Below are 10,715 nucleotides of genomic sequence, written 5' to 3' on the forward strand. Positions count from 1 at the left end.
CTGACCGTTCGACAGCTCGACCCAACTCATCTAGATCAGTTAAGCCGCGTGTGCCAGTATTCACCCGTAAGACCCGTAAATTTTATGATTTCAGAAATTAATTTTGTTACCCATTAGTAATATACTGTTATTATGGATTAGGTTCGAAAACAATAGCAGAGCGTGGCGAGGCCAGCAATCTCTAGATCTACTATTTGAACCTATTGTCGAGGTGTGTTCCCTGTGTACTACTTGATTGTTTTATATGTTTTGAAATATGGTACATTGAAAGCTATGGTTTAATGTTTTATTAATCCACCTGTTTACTGGTGATGGTTTATGGAATATGACTGATATATAATTATTGGTTTTCATTGGTATATGATAATATTGAATATGGAATTAGGGAAATTATGCTTACTGTATAAATAGTATTTTTGAAATACTGATTTTGGGTTGGATTGCATTACGGAGGTACAGCTTTGATCAAGCTGGTAAACCTTATGGACCTAATGTGACTCTTTGGTAGGATCACGGGCCTCAAGATGCTTCATTAGGTTGGCTTCCTTTGCTGTGTGCTTAGGGTAAGCCCTACGGACTTACGGACTTACAGAATTACGGACTTACGAACTTAAGGATACAGGCCCGAAAGCCTATCTTTAGGTTGGCTTCCTTTCTGCTGTGTGTTTAAGGTAAGCCCTATGGACGCAGTTCTGGGGAATTGCGGATGGTGTACAGGAGAAGGGTTTTAAATTAGGAGTTTCAAAAGTTAAACTTAATTATGGTTTGATGATGAATTTCTGAACTATTACTCAATTACTATACCAACTATGATTTTATTGTATTATTGGGACACACTGAGCCTAGCTCAATTTTCGAAAATATTTTCCCCTTTCAGATACTGTTGGTTAGATACTCGGATCAGACACTTGGAGGATCAACATATCTCTTGAAGTATATCGTATTGTAATATTCTATCTTTCAAGTTGACTCTATTATGGTAACATGGGCCTTATTTTAAAAGTATTAGATTTTATAATGAGTACTCCTTTTGCTAATTTATATTGGTTTATTGTAATTTGGATTTTTAAGACATGTTTTAATTAACTTGTTATTTTTCTTATAATTATGAGTTGGTTTTTTTATAGTATAATTAATTATAATTTCATAAATGTCATTTATAAATATGATTTTAAGTGATAGAATAACGGTTTCGGAAAAATGTCTTTAAGAATCATGAATGTGATCCACTAGACGTAGTCGAAACGCATAGGCCGGGTCTAGGGGGTTACAAGGATGATGTGATCCAATTCAAAATCATATTTACAATGGCTATTCCAACCTTACAAGGGAACAAACTTTCTAACTTTATACATAAACATGCTTATTTCATATGTTATAATATAATTATTATCACATATATATATATAGATTATATAGTTATTATGATAATAACTTATCCATTAATATGTGAGATATAAGTTATTATTATATACTATAGTCACATTCTTATAATATACACATTATATAAGTTTATATACTTAGTTTATTTCCTTATCTTATGCATGTAGGCATATTCGACCAACACTTGGGAGCTACAATGGAGCTAAATGGAGCATGTAACAACAAGGAAACTCACATAGGAACGCTTAGGAGAACATAAGGACCCATTAGTGAAAAGTTATATGGAGGCCCGTGAGCTCATAACTGGATTGAGCTGAAGATTTGAGCTACAAGATGACCTCATTTCAGTTGGGGAGCTACACCATCATTACCACCACTTAGGACACTTCAAATATGTCCTAAGTCAAAATTTGTGAAATCGTACCTTTTCGCGAATAGTTGCCAACTCAAGAGGTACCTTTTCACAAGGAGCTTCCCTAACGTTCACCATGCTACAAGTCACCTATGACCATCTCACCTTCAGCTCATTCACACATGAAGTTGACCTTTTCATCTAGGAGAACGTTGGTCATAGGTGATTCAAGCCTCCAATGGTTGCAATCTCTTCACCAACGTTCTCCTAGATGACCAGCTCACCTTCAGCTCATTCACAATTGTGACCTTTCATGAATGATGCTGCCCATGAAGATGCCTTTTCATCTAGAAGAACGTTGGTGAAGAGATTGCAACCATTGGAGGCTTGAATCACCAAGGGACATGAGATAGAGCTCCATGCCTATTCAGCCACAACATATGCCATGCACATGAGAGCCTTTTACGCCAAACATGAGAAGGCACATCACCATTTGGCCAAGGAAGAGAAAAATGGCGCCAAGATGAACAAGCATGGATATTCGTCCAAGGGAGATGTCTCCCCATCCTTAGCCGAACCATCAAGCCCCTTCATGAAGGGTTAGCCGAACCAACACCAAGCCAAAGGACCTATCCATTCATCTCAAGCATTATGTACTTCCATCTAGAGTAATGTACCAACTGAATACCTATGTAACCATTCGACCAAGACCTCTCAGTTCTTATAAATTGAGAGGCTTGCCATCATTTGTACTTATCTCGTCTCATATATTAAAATTACTCTTGTGAGTTAATTTCTCTTCAAAGTTCTTTGTGAACTTTATCGATTAAGCAAGTATAATTCATATACTTGTGGCGACATACCTTCCATCCTGATTCCAAAATTCCTAGATTGATATCTAGTGGGTTGAAGACACTTCTACCACCCCTCAGACAAGTTTGTGAATATCAAGATTGTACTTCCTAGCATTATTTTCTCTTTGGCGGGTTTGAGATACAACTTCACCACCATCTCCATTTAATCATCAACATCATCCATCAAGACCATCAATTCCGTAGCCATCTCTATTCTATCTTTATTTCATTTCATTACTTATCTTATTATTCCATTTATTATTTCATCATTAACCATATTTCTTTCTTATCTTTGTTACATCCCAGGCTTATAATTCAAGGACATCAATACTTATCAATCCTAGATCGGGACACAATAAGGCTATCTACTCTCTTCCACCAAAACGTGTAGATCAGCCTACATCACTAACATGCCCACACACCTCTGAACAGAATGGTGTGGTAGAAAGAAAACACTGTCACATTATTGAACTTGCCTTAGTTCTATTAGCCTAAGCATTATTACCTATCAAGTACTGGTCGTATGCAGTGTACCTAATTAATCGCCTACCTACCAAGGTGCTACAAGGTGTGTCATAATTTGAAAAATTGTTTGAAAGAAAGCCTGAATATTCCATGATGAAGGTTTTCGGTTGCCAATGCTTCCCTCATCTGAGAATGTTTCAAAGGTATAAGATGTCCTTCAGGTCTCAAGTATGCACGTATTTGGGAGTTAGCCCTCAACTCAAAGGGTTCCAATGCTTGGCGCCCGATGGAGGAGCATATGTTTCTCGCCATGTTACATTTAATGAATATGTTTTTCCATTTGTAGGGAAAGAAAGCTGCACCTCTACAAAGTCTCTAGTTAACACTAGCTTGAACTCTCAACCACTTCAAATCGTTGCAACAACTAAAACCTTCTGCCAGCAACTACCACCTCAGTTACCAAATACAACCACTATGCATGAAGAAGTTGGTGATGCAGAAGTCCATAATGAAGTCGAGATGGTCAATAATGAGATTCAGCATAGTTCAAAAAATATCCCACAACATTTCTCTGATGCTGCTAATTCAGAAGAGATCGCTCTTGATGATGTTGCCGATGTGAGTACTGAAGTTGGTAACATAACAGATGATGCTTCTGAGCCTGATACTTGTGCCCTGACTTATTTTTGAGGCTGTTAATAGCTTTCCTCAGACTCGTGTTCATCACATGATGACACGCAGCTGATGTGGGACCTTCAAGCCTAAAGTGTTTTCAACTACATTAGATGATGATAATCCTACAACAATCTGTGCTGTTCTTCAGTCTCCATAATGAACTGCAATAGTTCATGATGAGTACAACGAATTGATTAATAATGAAACTTGGACACTAGTAAGACTTCCTAAATATAGAGTGGTTGTATGATGCAAATGGATTTTTCGGGTTAAACATAATTCTAATGGATCAGTAAACATGTACAAAGCACAACTAGTTCCTAAAGGGTTCTCACAAGTCCTAGGCTATGACTTCAAGGACACTTTTAGTCATGTGGTTCGATTTACAATGCTCAATATCATACTGTCTATAGCAGTTTCGAATGGGTGGGAGTTTCGACATGTAAACATCAACAATGCTTTCCTCAATAGAGATTTTAGCGAGGAGGTGTACATGCAATAACCTCCTGGATTTGAGCAAATTGATGATCTTGGTAAACCTTTGGTATGTAAACTAAAAAAAAGCACTCTATGGTCTTCGACAGGCACCTTGCAACTGGCATGTCAAGCTTAAGGAAAATTTGGTGCAAATGGGATTTGTAGTGTCTCGAGCAGACTCATCCTTGTGTACTAAACATAGTGACAATGGCTACATCTATGTTCTTGTATATTTAGATGATATAGTTATTACGATTCTATTTGCCACTGTTGTACAGGAGTTTGTTTCTGTACTTCAGACTCAGTTTTCATTAAAGGATCTCGGGGAATTGAGTTTCTTCCTAGGCATCGAGGTCAAACATTTGAATAACGCTGTCATGCTGAGCCAAGGAAAATACATCCTGGAATTATTGGAGAAAACTGGGATGTTGAACGCAGCAAACTGTGCAACACCAATGGTGGTGCCTACTAAACTCTCTCATGAAGAAGGACAGCTGATTCAAAATGCCAGTGAGTATAGGAGAGTAGTTGGTTCACTCTTGTATGTTTGTCATACAAGACCGTACATCTCATTTTTTGTTGGCCAGGTTGCTCAACACATGCATGCACATTTTGTTGCAGTAAAAAAATATTACGTTATTTAGCTTCTACGCTTAGTTTTGGCTTCTATTTACACAACTGCTCATGGATCAGACATAACTGCGTTTGCTGATTGGGGGGCCAACATCGATGAAAGATGGTCCATCACTGGTTATGGGGTCTTCCTTGGCAAGTGCCTTGTCACTTGGTGCTCAAAGACATAACGAAAGGTCTCTCGATTCATAATAGAGGTTGAATACAAGAGTGTGGCAGATACAACTGCAGACATAACATGGATTCAAGCTCTCCTGACAGACTTAGGTATTCAGCATGATCTTAGGCCTATTGTCTGGTGTGACAACACTAGTGCGATGGCCATGAGTGTGAATCCAGTATATCACACCCAATCCAAGCATGTTGATCTAGATGTCCATTTTGTGCGCGAGAAAGTTGATGCAGGTCAATTGTGTGTTAGTTACGTACCAGCCATGCATCAAATAGCTGATGGATTCACCAAGCTTTTTCCAGAACTGAATTTGAAGATTTTCGTTCAAGAATATGTGTTCATCCATTATGTAGGTAGGAAGAAGCAGGGAGAATATTAGCAGAGTAAGCGAGCATGTGTTGCATGCCATGCCACGTTGGCATAGGCTGTTAAAAGGAAGTTAGGAAGCTATTAGTTTGTTAAGATTGGTTAGCTGGTTAAGTGCAGTTATGAGCTGCTGAATTGTATATAAAATAACCTCATTGCTTTGTAATCAATTCAAGAATTCCTTTCTTAATTCTTTCATCACCTTCATCCTCCTTCCAATAATGACAAATATAAAGGAGGGAACTAACAAAACGATGATATAACTTGGCATTAACAGGTTCACCACATTGCTTCCTTCTGAGTTTAGAAGTAACAAGAATTGGAGTTTCCACAGGATGTGTAGCCTGCATGTTAATCTAGTCCACAACCTACCAGTATACTTTCTTTGGGTTAGGAACAACCCACCAGCTGTATGGACAACTTCAATACCAAGGAAGTATTGGAGAAGACCAAGATTCTTGAGAGAAAACTTATCATGCAAGTATTGGATGGTCTGTTTAACATGAGTGACATACGATCCCGTTATTAAAATGTCATCAACATAAACGACAATATAAGTCACAATAGACTTGTTTTTAAAAAATAAACAACGAATTATCAACTTGAGAAGAATATAAACCCAGAGATCTCAAATATTCACGAAGTTTATTGAACCAATTAAGCGAAGCTTGCAGAAACCCATAGAGAGTCTTTTTAAGTTTGCAAACTAGCAGTTCACTATGGGGACCAGACTGCACAAATCTTTTTGTCCTCATGAAGATCTCTTTTGGGGAAAGCATTATTGACATCCACTTGTCGAACCTGCCATCCATTGGTTACAACAATAGATAAAAGAACATTAACAATAAAGAACTGAATGAAAGGACTAAAGTTGTCTGTAAAGTCACAACCAGGAACTTGTGAAAAGCCTTTAGTTACGAGGCGAGCTTTAAACCGACTAATAGAACCATCAACATTATACTTTACACGAAAAAACCATTTACTCCCTATGGCCTTCCTATCATCAAGAAGCTGAACAAGTTCCCAAGTACCATTATCCAAGGGGCCTTGTATTTTGACTCAACACAAACACGCCATTGCTCATGCTAGACAACATTATGTATATTTAATGAAACATCATCAATCACATTGGTAAAGACCTTGGGTTTAAAAACATCCGCTTTGCTGTGACTAACCATCGTATGAGTATTCATAGGCTACATATCAACAGTCTCCACTAGCTCAATAGAGTCATAATCAGTAACAAAAGAATTTTGTTGTCCCTCACCCGTAGGAGACAGGAAGGTAGTTGAGTCTTGCTCAAATTATGGTTGAGGAAACTCTGCAACATCAGTACTCTGAACATTGTCATTAACAATGACAAAGGTGAGTTTATACGTATACTATCATCAACAGGCGATGAAGCACTCCTGGTAATACTTGATGAACCCCCACAAGCACCAGGTGGTTGAGCAACGCTAGCATCATAATACATAACTGGAAAAGGAAGAGCCCAATCACTCGAGGTCACCTTACGAGGCTTGTTACTTTCAACATAAACAAGAGATTTAGCTAAAAGAAAAACCTGCTAATCAAATTTCGTACTACGTGACACATAAACCCGCCCTGTTTCATCAAGACAATTATACCCATGATGTTGAAGTGAGTACCTAAGGAACACACATAGTTTCGATCTAAATTCAAAATTATGCTTGTTAAAGGCACGCAAACATGGTAGCATCTACTACCAAAAACCTTAAACTGCTTATAATCTGAAATTTTTCCATATAAATTTTGAAAATGAGAAATCCCACCATTAACATCTGTATGTAACCTATTAATAAGAAAATCAATAGTAAGGACAGCGTATGACCAGAACTTGAAAGGAAAAGATGACTGAGCTAAAAGATTCAAGGCAGTGTCAATGATGTGTCGATGCTTGCGATCAACCACCCCATTTTGTTGGCAGGTATGAGGATAAGAGACCCGATGTCAAATACCCAATGATTCAAGATAACCTTACAAGGCCTGAAACTCACCACCACCATTAGTCTGCAAGGCTGCAATGTTAGACTGAAATAAATTTTTTACAAGAACATGAAACAAGGTAAAATCATGTGTAACCTCGGATTTATATTTCAACAAGTAGACCAAGCAATTTATGCTATACATATAAAAAAAGACACATAGTACTGCAACCTATTTGACTTAATAGGAGCAAGATCCAAAACATCCGCCTCAATCAATTAAAAAAGATTACTATGCATAGTGGACGACCTATGAAAAGGTAAAGTATGACTTTTACCCAACTGACACACATTATAGATATCAGATGCATGAGGCTTATGCAATTTATTAAATAAAGTATTCATGAAAGAAGATGAAGGATGACCCATTCTTCTATGCCAAAGCCAATAAGCATACCCAATAGTGTTATTAGTGAGCAGATGAGCAGATGAAGATGAAGTAACTTTATGATGCAGAATGCCATAAGTATAATTAGAAGAATCAAAACAATACAAACCAACTTCCAGGTTCCTTTCAAACTGAACAGCTCATGTTGCCTCATCCCTCACAAAAAACTTATTAGCATAAAAATCAAGAAAAACATTATAATCATGAGTAAATCTAGAAACAGATGAAAGATTTCTCATAATCTGAGGAACACATAGAACGATATTAAGCCTCAAGACACTTGACTTAACTGGAATACAAACATTCCCTATATGAGAGATGCCTAGAGTAAACTCGTCACCAATGTAAACCTTACATGAACCAGTGTAAGGTGTGGTTGGAAAAGCAGTCGTCTGTTCATACGTAACATAATACATGGCCCTTAAATCACGGAACTACCTATCTATAACAAAAAGCACACCTTTGGAAATAAGGGTATTCACCTGAGTAGTATTGTCAGTATCGACCCCTGTAGATGTACTCACAAAAGGATTATAAAAGACCTCAGAGGAATTGGTGCCAAACTTGCAAACATTAGCCTAACCATCACTGGAAGACTTATCACTTTGAGAAGTAACCCCTTTAAACTCTTTATCAAAGTGATGCCAACACCTATCCAATAGATGGCCAAGCTTACCGTATAACTGACATTGATGCCGTGGAAGACCCTTGAATCGACCAACAAACTGTCCTATTCCTTGACTATCGAAAAACTGTTGATTGCCTTCATGCCTATTATCGTAGCCATATCTGAACATGACTAACCATGTTGACGCTGATTGGAGTCCTTATAAGATCCCTTAAATGTAATTTTTCATCAATGAGCACTGAGGTCACAATATCAAAGTTATAGGTATAACGACTCACCATAATCACAATAACAAACGGTTCGATCTCAGGTGGAAGAACATTGAGACGAGTCACAATCTGCTCCATCTCAGAGATTGGACTACCATTGGAGGCAATAAATTCACAGATCTCTTTGATATGTGTAGAGTATTCTCGAACAGCTGGTGATAACTCCATAAAAAGACTATATTTTAGGTCTTTTTACTTAATTTATCGATTGTCTAAAAGCCATTGACATAGCATTGTAGATGCATATAGTTGCATTTAGGACATATTTTCATGTGGTGGATAAGTTTTACTAAGGAAAAGTTTATTTGATTAAACTGATGAGAAAGGTTGTTTGTTGATTGTGATGATGCAGTAAATGACTGAGGATGAATTTATTTGTTAAGACAAATTAATTTGCTAGGGCCAATGGAACAGAAAAAGACGACAGTGAGAAACAAATTTTCCTGCCAAGGCGAGTTTTATCTCACCTTATGAGACAATATGAGACAGTATGAGACAATATTACTGATGTCACATGGCCAACTGTCCAATCTACCTCACGTGCAATATGCCCTCATCAAGGAATTTGAGACCACCGTAAATTGCTATGTTATTCACAAAAAAGGTTTAACTTTAAGGGTATTTAGGGGATTTGCAAGGGTACTAAACCCTAGAAATTCCCACTATAAATATCTCATTATATCTCTTCATAAAGTGTTCAGAATCATATAGAGAAAATACCCTAGGCTTGGAAAAAGGCGGTCGCGACGTCCTCTTTTCCACTATTCCCCACTTGTCCATCCTTGGTGTCCTGCATAGCCAAGCTTTGCCAGACCAGTGGCTAGGCCCTCGACAGGGGCTAGCCGCTGGAGCAGTCATAGTGGTGGTTTGATGCCACGTCAGAGCTCTGTTCTAGGAGTTTTTCTTTCTCTTGTTCTTCGTTTTCTTATCTTTTAAGGGCTTGTACTTAAAGATTGATTTTTGGGATGATATTTACCACATCATGAATTGTTTTACTTGTTGTTGGATGTTGCTTTGTTGAAACATTATTTGTTTTTTAATGAATGGTGCAGATTGTTTATGCTAAGTGTTGTTTTGTTCAATGTTTTAATATTTTGCCTTGACACTATAAGAGCTTTTGAGAGATTGTCTGGTTCCTCGGCAAAACATTCATGTTCTTTGTAAGAGCTTTCAAGAGATTGTCATTTTTTAGGAATAGATGCCTGATATCGAGAGAGTTAGGGTAGATCTACGTGAACAACGGAATTAATCCGGGATGGTGAGGTTCTAATGTGCCTTAGAGATAAGGAGAGGGTTTTATTCGACTAAAAGGGGTAAATATTTGAGTAAGATAGGCAAAGACTATAGTTTACATTGAGGAGTATTGCCACAACAACAGTTTGACAAACCAAGGGTTGTAGCTCACACCGAGTAGTATTGTCGTAGCAACCGTCCTTGAATACTCTAGTAATCCTGTCTAGCAGCCTAAGCATATCGTACCAAATCATTCTTAGCATAAAATAAATTCTCTCCATAGCAAAAATAACCTAAGTGCTCTGTTAGAAGTCTGATTGTGTGAGGTTTCCAGTTTATTTCCAAAGTTTTGATAATTTTAGCCTTAGAATTTTTTCTTTATTTACTATTGCATATTTTTCTTACCTCGACAAAACTTTTCTGCACACCATACTTCACAATATTCCTTGCCTAGACAATACTTTCCCGTTCATTCATATCCGTTAGTATTACTTGTTTTGTTTCGACAAGAACTTCAGAACTAGTTCGTGATACCTAGTTCTAGTTATAACAAAACATCAATAATTCCCACTAATCCCTGAGAAGATGATAACTCTACTTACTACTATATTACTTACATTGATTGTGTACACTTGCATAGATTTGCTTGCCTTAGCATATACATTCACAAGCGATCAAGTTTTTTGGCGCCGTTGCCGGGGATTGGCAACTGAAGGAATCTTGATAATTTCTGCCATAGCAAATTTTTTATTTCTTCTCACATTTTATTTATGTAGTATAAATTATTTCTTTTCTCATTTTCTTTTGAAGGTTT

The sequence above is a fragment of the Hibiscus syriacus genome, unplaced genomic scaffold, assembly GCF_006381635.1.
Source record: "Hibiscus syriacus cultivar Baekdansim isolate YM2019G1 unplaced genomic scaffold, ASM638163v2 tig00010927_pilon, whole genome shotgun sequence".
Taxonomy (NCBI): Eukaryota; Viridiplantae; Streptophyta; class Magnoliopsida; order Malvales; family Malvaceae; genus Hibiscus; species Hibiscus syriacus.